Source organism: Cyprinus carpio, chromosome A8 (assembly GCF_018340385.1).
Source record: "Cyprinus carpio isolate SPL01 chromosome A8, ASM1834038v1, whole genome shotgun sequence".
NCBI lineage: Eukaryota > Metazoa > Chordata > Actinopteri > Cypriniformes > Cyprinidae > Cyprinus > Cyprinus carpio.
The window spans coordinates 26,858,900-26,871,232 of record NC_056579.1 but is presented as its reverse complement, the minus strand read 5'-3'; the positions used below and the strand labels follow the sequence as shown (position 1 = coordinate 26,871,232).

Here is a 12,333-nt window from a genome sequence, read left to right as displayed (position 1 = left end):
ACATTATATCGCCACCTGTTGGCTTGGAATGCTCTTGACAGTGCTTCATAGCATGCTTTTGCGTAAAAAAAAAAAAAAAAAAAAACTGATGCAAAACACAAGGAAAAACTCTGTTTATAAAAATGCCCGTGTACGTGTGGACATGGCCAAAGACTCATGAAACTGATGCTTTCCCCTGATTGTACTGGGGAAAGATTCAAAGGTCCATCTGTTGGCTCATATAATGCACACCCTCTTAAGAGTAAATTTTTCTTGTTAGTAGATGCCAATTCTTGCAAAAATATATAATCAATTACATAGTACACCTCATACAAAATTTGTAAAATTTATACCCACTAAACCAAATTAAAAATTAACAAACCCCAAACCCAAACACCACACTGGCAACAGTGAGAATTAACTGTTCTTTATGACAAATCATATGAGTTTATTTGCCTAAACCAAGTAGAAGCCATTGGCTGGTGGCTCATGCATTTTACCAACAGCACAGTGGCAAGAATAATCATATAACAAACCCTTGAATTTCGTAACATGGGTCCCCTTTGGCAGCACAACCTCGAACAAATGTTACCTTCCCTACCCACAAGTCTGTTTCAGTTTATCAGTACTTCTGGGTTGTATTTATATCACAGTACTATCAGTGCAGTGAGAAAAAAAAAAAAAAAGAGTCAGTAGACTAGTAAATTAGATTCCATGCTTTTTAGGCAGTTAACTAGAATACAAATCAGAAAAGACCAATTAAAAATATATTACGAAGTCATTTTTGCAGTGTACAACTGAATTGTTGTTGTATTAATATAATGAAAATTAGAGGGTAGAGGGCCTAAAATTTATTTGCCGCCTCCCATAATTTCATAATGACATCACCACATAACTTGCGACACTGATGTGCATATGATGATTGAGGACATTTTTAAAACAGACTATAAAATCAAATCCCACATCAAAATTTAATTGCAAGCTGATCTATTCCCGATTGAGTGCTTATTACAAAAGAGACACATTATTCTCATACAGTTATTTGAGCCAAGGTGAAAATGGCAATGTTGGTTGTCAGCATTTTTTTTTTTTTTCACATCACATTAACAAAACATTTTAATGACACTAATAACACCAATAACAATGCAATAAATTATCATTTTTATTATTAATAATACAATCATTACAAAAATAAAATTATGTCTTTAATAGGTCCGACCACTGCACAATAATGAGTTATAGACGAAAATCAAAAGCAGCTTTAAACACCAACCAGATTTCTATGAAAAAAGCTCAGCTGAAAAGAAGGGAATGACAAGACATTCCCTTTCATAGGTTCACTCTCAGTCAGTATCTGATGCTATGGGAACCTTATACCAAAGTGCCATGCTATGAGACTGCCATTTAGCTAGCCTGTACCTTAGCACAGGCTGCTGTGAAACATGAAAATTACAACAGTTTAAACAAAAAAAAACAAACAAAAAAAAAAAGCCAGGGAACACATGCAGAGTCCAATCCATATCCAAATTGTAAAATTTGTCAAAAGTGTACAGAGAGGACCTGCCGCTAAACAGATGTCCTCCAAAGAAGTTCTTTTAAGCAGTGCCTAAGAGGAAACTACACTCTACTAGAACTACTAGTTAAAGTAGAGTAGAGTCTAATGGAGTCAAACTCCTAGAGTCAGCTTATAGTACATAGTGATTGCATCATACCAGTCAATGCACCCAATGCAACATTCTCTGTTTCGTGACCAATAGCACTGTATGGCAGCCACCAAAGCAAAGAAATAACTGATCACATTTATGCCACTGGACAAAGCCTGTGCGGTCTCTTATTTTCCTGTGATGCAAAAAATGGGGGAGAAAAAAGGACTTTAACCAAACCAGGAGCAAAATCCTGGTGCAAACCTACTGTTAAAGCCTGTGGGTAACCGTTGTGTTTGAGATATATAAGGGCCATTAATAGAAACCGCTTTTGAGTAGGTAGGCCTCTCAAAGGCTGACCCTAATTGATCAGACAGAGGCCCGTTAAAGCCTTCTAAGACCACAGATAGGTTCCATGAAGACACACTGACTGAACGGTAAGGACTCAACCATCTCATCATGTGCATAAAATGAGACACAAATAACTGCACCAAGGCCAAGTAAGAGCTCACTCACTGTACCAACAGTCTTCTAGTGGAGAGAAGCCTAGCACTCAAAATGGTCTCCTTAATTGCAGAAGAACGACTAAGTCAAGTTGAGAACCCTGTTTATGGGTCAAACTCAATATTTCCACATTCTTAGGTGAGGATTCCAGACTGCGCCGTGAATTAAACAACAGATCGCTCAAAGAGGTGCCTCCAGGTGAAAAAACTTTGATTGAGAACCAAACTTGAGATAGCCACCGTGGTGCGGCTAGCAGAAGATGCCCTTTCTGTACCCTTGCCAGAACTGATAAGATCAGTTTGATTGGTGGAAAGGCATAAAAGCATGACCTTGGCCATGCATGTGCCAGAGATGTAATGATAAAAAATTAAACTTTCATCTATTTTAGATTCATTGCACACCAACTGAAATATTTCAGGTCTTTTATTGTTTTAATTTATGATGCTTTTGGCATACAGCTCATGAAAAGCCCAAAATTCCTATCTCAAAAAATTAGCATATTTCATCCCCGACCAATAAAAGAAAAGTGTTTTTAAAAGGCTGCGAGAAAGGTTTTCTTAACCCAGGAGGTTTGCTGTAACTGGATGTCAGTGGCAGGGCTTGGCATGAAACTGCATGATCAGAGCATTCTCAAGAGTGTGGCTCATAGAACCAAAACCAGAGTCTTTCTCATGTTAAGGATAATGTCACGAGTCTTACGGTCTCTCTCTCTCTTGAGCTTCTCTCTTGCGGGCCGAGCTCCACCCAGCAGCCGGGCTCTCGCTCCAGGTCGTGCCGGAGTCTCCCCGCCACGCTTTCAGCTGCTCCTTCCAGCACCGAGTGCTTCTCCCCGCCCGTCCCTCTCTGTTCAAACACACAAGCGTGGTAAGTCAGGGAGAGAGCTCATCCTCGCGCTGTTCTGGGCAGAGAATCATCACGTGCACGCACCCGTGGCGGGGAGCGGCCTGTAGCTGTTGGCGCTGGGGACTGCAGGTGGCAGTCTGGAGACGCCGCAGGAGAGGAACAACACCGTTGCGGCTCTGTCTCTTCAGCGTCCAGTAGCTGTGCAGCCTCCTGCATGAACTGACCCTCCTCTGCACCTGTCCAGGTTACTGGGTGATCTTACTCCAACCTAAAAGCAGGAGACATGACACTCTGAGCGAACATTCTGGACACCATGCTTACATGTGTAACTAAATAAGTGCTGCTAGCTAGTTCCTCAATGACATCATTTATTGAAAAACTCACGCTCACTGCAGAAAGTACATATGGAGAGAACACATATTTTAGCCATGGTCTGAAGTTCAAAAACATCTTAATGCTGGATGTGTTTCATCTTTTGTCTTCTTCTCCAGATGTTCACCGATGGACTGGAGAGCTGTGGATAAATTTTGTGGATTATTGTGATGTTTTTATCAGCTGCCTGAACTCTCATCTCCGACGGGCACCCATTCACCGCAGTGACACTGATGCAGTGCTACATTTCTACAAACCAGATGTGAAGAAACACACCTACGAAGAAACAAATTGGATTGCCTGAGGAGTGGGTTTTCTTTTTAAAATTTTCATTATTAAGTGAACTACTAATTTTACTAATTAAAAAATTAATTCAAAAAGAGCAGCTGGTACCGTGATGGATATGTTTGTGTATAGATTTAGCACTCATTAGTGTTTGTTCTGTGCTTCTGTATGTCCAACCTTACTGGACTGTTTTTGATCCACTAAAAACAATCTCCCAAAATACATTTTGTATTAGTTTCTACCGGATTTCTCATTTGAAATTATTTCACACCTGTTTGAATTCACAGTCATTACTCAGAGTTAGAGAACGATACAGTACAGTAATGGGAATGTGGGGAGAAAGTGTGCTTATGTAAAATACCATGATCCTAAAATTGACATTTTATCTTAAAAATGAAAAATGCACTATAATACGCTCTTAGATTTCGGCACAAAAGTCTTCGAAGAAATTCACTGTATGCTAAGCATGAGATCATGCCGAAAGGATTTATTAACAGATTATTTTGGATGGAAGCAGATATGGTGCATACTTGTGTGGTGGAATACATGGCACAGACACCACCGCGCTGCTGCTCCTCCTCTCGCCAGGATCTTCCTGGCCCTCTTATCTTCAGCCGCGGACTTCTGGCGTTTCTGGCCCTCTTACGCTTCTGAGCTCCAGCCTTCCCGCTTCCTCGCCTCCCACCACATCTCCTCCCCATCCTCCGCCAGCCGGCTGTGGGAGGCCTCCACGCCTGGCCCCTCCCACACCCGCCAGGGGCAGGGCCGAGCCTGGCGGGCGCAGGATGCTCTATAGGCTGTTTTGCGACGCTTGCAAATGAAGTCCCAAGTAGCGCCCGGGTCTGGCGCACCCGGCTCCATCTTCATGTACAGGCCACCGCCTGCTGAGCACAGGTGGCGTGGAAGGCGGTGTAGCAGTTGGCTTTGTGGCATTGGATGCGGGCGCCAGAGTCGCTGGGCTTGCTTTATAGATGTAGCAGGAGTCAGCTTCCAGCGGGCAGGAGGGATGTGCTTTCTATGCTGTCGATGGGCTCCAGGAAGGCCGATATTAGCAAAACACACCTGAAAGCAGTGCTAGAAACCAACATCTGAATGTGCATAAAACTAAGACCATATCTATGACATCTATAAAGATATATATAAATGCTGTTTAGAAGCAAACCCAAATAAATAAATATAATGTAACAAAAGCACAGCAATTTAGAATACATTTGATGTTTACAGTCCAAGCAACTAATAAAAGCTTGTCTTACTGCTTGACACTGCTAGTATGGGCTAGGTTAGCAATATTAATTGGTCAGTATTTATTTTAAGGTCCAAAACTCCCTAATTTGCTAGCTTATTGCTAGTTGAAGCGTCTGGTGCTGCTCACACACACACTGCACTCAACCCACACACACACCTCACCTAATCTCAAACACAATCTGTGCTGCTCACACACACACTGCACTGAAGCGTCACTGGCTTCTGTGCTGCTCTCACACACTGTCAAGTGTTTTCTTCTTACACACACACTGCACTGAAGCGTCACTGGCTTCTGTGCTGCTCTCACACACACTGCACTGAAGCGTCACTTGTGTCTATGCTGCTCTCACACACACTGCACTGGAGCGTCACTTGTGTCTATGCTGATCTCACACACACTGCACTGAAGCGTCACTGGCATCTTTGCTGCTCTCACACACACTGCACTGAAGCGTCACTTGCTGCTCACACAGCACTACTGCACTCACTGGCTTCTGTGCTGCTCTCACACACACACTGCACTGAAGCGTCACTGGCTTCTGTGCTGATCTCACACACACTGCACTGAAGCGTCACTGGCTTCTGTGCTGCTCACACACACACTGCACTGAAGCGTCACTGGCGTCTGTGTTGCTCTCACACACACTGCACTGAAGCGTCACTGGCATCTGTGCTGCTCTCACACACACTGCACTGAAGCGTCACTGGCATCTTTGCTGCTCTCACACACACTGCACTGGAGTGTCACTGGTGTCTGTGCTGCTCTCACACACACTGCACTTTAACGTCACTAGCATCTGTGGTGGTCTAACCTCACCACAAACACACTTCACCGGAGCGTCACTGGGCTTCTGTGCTGCTCTCACACACACACTGCACTGAACACCTCTCACACACACACACACTGCACCACACAAACACCACTGAATCTGCTGCTCTCTCCAACAAAAACACACACACACTCTCTCTCACACACACACACACTGCACTGGACCATCACTGGTGTCTGTGCTGCTCTCTCACACACTGCACTGAAGCGTCACTGGCGCACTCTGTGTGCTGCTCTCACACACACTGCACTGGACCGTCACTGGCGTCTGTGCTGCTCTCACACACACTGCACTGAAGCGTCACTGGCGTCTGTGCTGCTCTCACACACTGCACTGAAGCGTCACTGGCGTCTGTGCTGGTACACAAGCATCATATGATCATCCTAAGAAAGAAAAAGAGGAGTAACACACAACAGTGCTGCTCTCACACACACTGCACTTCAACGCAACTAACATCCACTTTTGTCTAACCTCACCACAAACACACTTCACCGCACTGGTGTCTGTGCGTCACTGGCACACTGTGGAGCGTCACTGCATCTGTGTTGCTCACACACACAATCATAATCTTAACTTCAGACAGTACTAACACCACACACACTGCACTTTAACGTCACTAGCATCTGTGGTGGTCTGACACACTGCACTGAAGCGTCACTGGCATCTGTGTTGCTCTTACACACACTGCACTGAAGCGTCACTGGCATCTGTGCTGCTCTCACACACACTGCACTGAAGCGTCATCTGCTGTGTACAGCAGGATGTTATAAATGTGAGTGGTGTGTGTGTGTGTGTGTACAGTGTGGAGGACGTGAGGATTGTGGAGTGTGCATGTGTTACATGATTACATGTAGCTGAGTGCTATTACTAGTGAGTGCACGTGAGAGTGATTATTATAGTGTGAGTGAGTGTGTCGTGTGTGACGCTGCCAGAGTTATGTACGTTACATTACATAGTACGTGTGTGTGACATACAGTGTGTGTGTGTAATGTCATTATTGGCCATACAGGACATACTGGGCCGCTGAGGTGTGTGTACCCAGAGAGCACACACCATATGAGCTTCAGCGCGCCACTGCCCGGCTTGCTGGAACGCTACGCTTCTTTGTTAAGGGGCATACAGGGCGCAGTCTACGGCTCTGGAGGGCGCTACTGCAGGCAGCTGCTGCACAGCCACTGGCCCCTCATTGGGATGTAGGGGACGCCGCAGCACTCCCTGGATGCACTGCCAGGTTACACATGTCACAGAACAGGATGACGCTGTTGCTCCCTGACTACTGTGGGGTCAAAGTAGATGCAGCACACGGCATCTTCATCGATCCAGAGAGCTGGGGTTCAGCCTGCAGGAGCCAGACCAGGTATCAATCGCACGGTGTGTGTGTGTGTGTGTGTGTGTGTGTGTGTGTGAGGTGTGTGTGTGTGTGAGTGTGTGTGGTGAGTGTGTGTGAGTGTGATAGTGAGATGTGTGTGTGTGTGTATGTGTGGAGTGTGTGTGTGTGATGTGAGTGAGGGGAGGAGTATGTGTGAGTGAGAGTGTGTGTGAGTGAGTGTGTGTGAGAGAGAGAGTGTGTGTGTTTGTGAGAGTGTGAAATGTGTGTGCATGTGTGTGTGAGTGAGTGTGTGTGTGTGTGTGTGTGGAGAGTGTGAGGAGTGGTGTGTGTGTGTGTGTGTGTGAGGTGTGTGTGGGAGTGTGTGTGTGTGAGGAGAGGTGAGAGAGTAAGGTGTGTGTGTGTGGGAGTGTGTCCACACATGTGCACTGAAGTAACAATATTATAGATAAGTCATTAATTCAACACCCAAGGTCACCGTACAGCAAAAACAATAAAGACTTACAAGAGCAATAGTAAGAGCAATTAATAAGAACAAGTCATAAAAAACAACATAAAACATAAAAAAAACAAAAAACACTTACAAGAGCAATAGTAAGAGCAATTAATAAGAACAAGTCATAAGAAAGCCAGTATGAGATCGTGTGTTACAGACGCGATTTAAAAGAGGTGAATAAGCTGTCACTTTCCTGTATTCACCATTCTAGAGAGTGTCCATAGCTAGGGAGGCTTCGTGCTAAGTTCTTACTCCCATTGTGCTGTACTATCTCCGCGTTCTTCTCTGTACGCAGCGACACAAGAGAGATCTGAATTTGTGACATCTGAGAGCGCGAGGACATGATAGTGCTAAATAAATAAGTAGAAGGTATGGCTTGTAACAAGTGTACGACAAATTGTTTTTTTTACACATAATAAGCCTGTCAAACTTAATCGTCCTAATGGTGTACTGGTGAATGATGAAAACAAAGGACTCTCTATTAAGACTACGATACGAGAGTTTGTACACAACATTACATGTGATAAGATATACGACTTGTCACATCACCAAAAGAAGTGATAAATGCCGGATACGAACGTGAAAAAGAAACAAAACGAGACAAGATAAAAACTTATCATATCTATAAAAAATTTGCAGTATTTTGTTATTGTAAAATAGAACAAAAAAAATTAAGAATTCAAAATGGTAGTTTTCCTCCCCGCTAATTTCACTGACTTTTAGATCACTTCACCTGGGAGACGAGACACCTTTATTGCAACCATACACTTGTGTGTAGTGTGTGTGATAGTGCACTTACTGTGTGTGCTGTGTGTGTTCCTCTCCTTTCAAGGTCTTTCCTCCGTATTCGATGTGCGTCCCTTCCCCATCCGTTCATTCTTCCTTGGCCTACAGAAGTCCTGTGGTGTGTCCGCAACACCCCCCCCCCCCCACTGTTCATCTCCGACGTGCTAGCGGGATCCCTTCTCCGCTCCCCCTTAACAAAACTGTGTGTAACGTCCCAACGACGTGGTCCTGATCTCATGGTGACGTAAGTCACATAAACGCCCATTCATTCACGATACATACCACTGTTGTGATTATATGTGTATGTGTGAATTAGTTGCATTTGTTACTCCAGCTTGGGGTCTCTTATATTCTAAATTCATTTATGCGTTTGTCGAATGTAATTCTCGATCTATTGTAGGATTAAGACGATCTGGTGGAGTATTCTATGTGTACACAACGACGCACGTCTAAAGGAACAATCATACTCTATCATGATTTTTACTCGAAGCTTTCAGAAAGTTCATAATCCATATGGATCAAGATGGTTTTTATGCAAGTCTTATGAAATGATCTACGCACTGTTCCTATATGATAAACAGATTTTGTAATTATTTACATATATAATAACCCATACGTGAACCATCAACACTACACTACCAAGCCTCATCAGTTTCTTGTGCGATCAAGCTTCTTTTGAGCGGCAGTCTGGTTGTGTGTTTGATCTTGATGCCCTTTTTTTTTTTTAAAATGAAAATTGAATTGCTATCTCTAAATTCCGGTTTTGTTCACTCCTGACAAAAGCATCGGTCATAAGACCAGGGTTGCAAAACCACTTACTTTATCAACTCTCTGAAGCCTCAAATTGCGGAGTTTTCATTTACAATGTATTGTGTTTCTGGAAGTCTAATGAAGCGGTTTAGAACCGAGTAAAAAATGACTGATAAAACTGAATGTCGTGTCTAAGTTGAGCTGCTAAAAGGTGCAGTTTTTTGTTAATCAAACAAGACAAATGCTCTTTTGACTTACTGATTCACCGGATTTGTCTTTGCACCGTTCTTTAATTAAGAAACCGGAAACTGTAATCATCAGTATGGTGAAATCTTCAATCGCATTCAAAAGTTTGGTATCCACATCATATCACTTATTTCCAGCAAAATAAAAAAAAAACTAAGTATAGGTGGCCTATTTTGTTATCAAGAAAACAGTAAATCTGGAATAGTTTGTCTATGATCGCCCCAACACCCTGGACATGAATATTTCCAAAAGTCAACTAATTCATTATCTTAAGCCTCACGTGCGATGTTAATCCATTTTAAAGTCAGCCTTTCTTTCTACGTTCCTCCTTTATGAGCATTGCACTTAGATTGACCTTGTTGGCTGGCTTTGCAAAGTAGGACTAACCTTCTCTCCATAAATCGATCCATCAGGTACTTATTTACAACCAACAACCTGCGGGATGGGGGCCACCATTTTGTAGCCCGGCGCCGGAACGTCATCATGATGTCAAGCCAGATGTAGGTCTTCCCTCGTCAGTTTTGATATTTTACCCAACCTCCTCATCCAGCCCCTTCCGTTAGCTTTAACTTATCGACTGTAGACCCAGAGAGGTATGGTGAAGTGCAGACGACGTCCACAGGGACATAACAAACCGACAACCCCCTCGAGTTCACTTTTTACCCTTCTATCCACCCCGGACAGAACCCTTTTCCTTCTCTTTTCACATTTTTAATTTCCGTGTTCCCTAATCAAGTCCCACTAGGCATCTGGTGTTTGCGTTTGAGTGCTGGGATGATTGTGCCATGGTCAATTGCTCAGCATGACATAGCCATCATTTTATTCCCACGACACACCGTCACAGCTCCGAGGCTCTCAGCCAAAACCCTTTAAACGACTTGTGCTGTCCCTGCTGGATTGACTTTTCCCCTGGAATTGTTGATCTCCCTTTACCAATGTAGCGCTCACGGTCTATCTGTGATGAATCTGTGATGACGGACATGTGATGAGTAACCATGGCAACGAACTGGACAGAAAATCTGAAGTGGTTTGTCAGAACAGATCAGTGCAAACTAACAGACCTGACACTTATTCCAAACTAATGTGTGTGTTAGTTGTTATGTTTGTTCTTTTTGTTGGAAGACTGCATTTTTTGTATCATTTTTGTATTTTTAACATTGGTTCTAATATGATTTTAAATGTTAAACAGCTAAGCTGTCAACCGGGTCTAGATGATTCTTTCTTTTAATTATGTGGATTCTGCAGTAAACAATTCATATGTAGTTTGTAACAATATGTGTTCTATCAAAATCATGTCTTTTTTTTTTTTTGAGAGTAAATGCCAAAATATTTTAGTATATTATTTGGAAAACTATCAAGATTTTCAGCTTTCATGTGCTGTGTTTGCATGTTATCCAGAGAACTGCACCGGGTGCAGCGCTCGAGACTGTCACGCGTCTACACGGTTTTTACCTGCATCTACACTCACTGCAAATCATTCCAACACATACACCATTATAGCCAAACACTCAGCTGGTCTTTCACATCGCTGTGAGAAAAGAATTTTACCTCATGGATGTATGGTGACGGAGAATAATTAAAATGACTTCTTTTGAAGCTGTGCAATTAACTATCAGTGCAAAAACAACTAGAAATAAAGCGAAATACAAAATAAAGCCACCATGAAATCTTTATATATATATATAACCGGTTCATCCATGCACATAACTGAATTGATGTGTCCTCAGCCTTAATCAAAACATTACGCTTCCCTCCTTTCTTTCTAGAAAAAAACACATGTTGTATTAGTGGATTACTAGAGTTTACATAAGATTATAACAACAAACATATTCAGAAAGTCAGTTTTGACCTAAACTTACTCAGCGCTGAACAACAACAACACCTTTAAAACCCATCACATCTTACACACAAGTTATCACACACACACACACTCTCTCACACACACACACACACACACACACAACACACACACTCTCTCGCACACACACACACTGCACACACACACTCACTCTCGTCACACACACACAACACACACACACACACCACTCACTCTCTCACACACACACACACACACACACACACATCACACACTCAACGGGATTCTCTCTCTCTCATCACACACACACCACACACACACTCACTCTCTCTCTCTCTCTCACACACACACACACACACACACACACACACCCACTCTCTCTCTCTCACTCTCACTCACTCACACACACACACACACTCACTCGCTCAAACACACCACTCTCTCACAACACACAGACACACACACACACACACTCATGCACACACACACACCACACACACACACACGTACAGACTCACACACACACCACTCTCTCTCTCTCTCATGCTCACACACACACACACACTCATGCACACACACCACACACACCACACACGTACAGACTCACACACACACACTCTCTCTCTCACACTCTCACAACACACACACACACACTGTCTCACACACACACTGCTCTCTCACACACACACACACACACACTCTCTCTCTCCTCTCACACACACTCACTCTCTCTCACACACACAAACACACACACACTCTCTCGTCACACACACACACACACACTCTCTCTCAACTCACACACACACACACACGGGCGAGCTGTACCTGTAGTAAAGACATGGGTCGCGGGTGGATTGGGAGCGTTACCTGTCTCTGTCCTGGTCCAGCTCTCTGAAACACCACCTCGGGCAGCAAATCACCAGGTGGGTTCATGTGATGGTGCGAGCTGCTGTCCTTCTTCTTGTCTGTGCTCTTGTGCTTTCCTGTTTTCTGCGGCCCCTTATCACCGTTGGCCGCGCAGGACTGTCCAGCCGGTCCTTGCCGATTCCCCCGGCCTCTCCGTTACACGCCCGCCAGCGCGCAGGCCGTTTCCCGTCGACGGGGGTGGTCCTCGGCTCCGCCTGTCCTCCTCCGACAGCCACGTCAGGTTCTGGAATGATGCAGATGCGGTGCAAACGCGGTTGGGCCCCGCGGATCTCCAGCTCCACCAT

General features: G+C 44.0%; 1 pseudogene; it reads right to left on the bottom strand.

The window, feature by feature from the left end:
• Positions 1 to 2,769: 2,769 nt before the first annotated feature.
• LOC122145874 lies at positions 2,770 to 12,333 on the bottom strand (annotated as a pseudogene).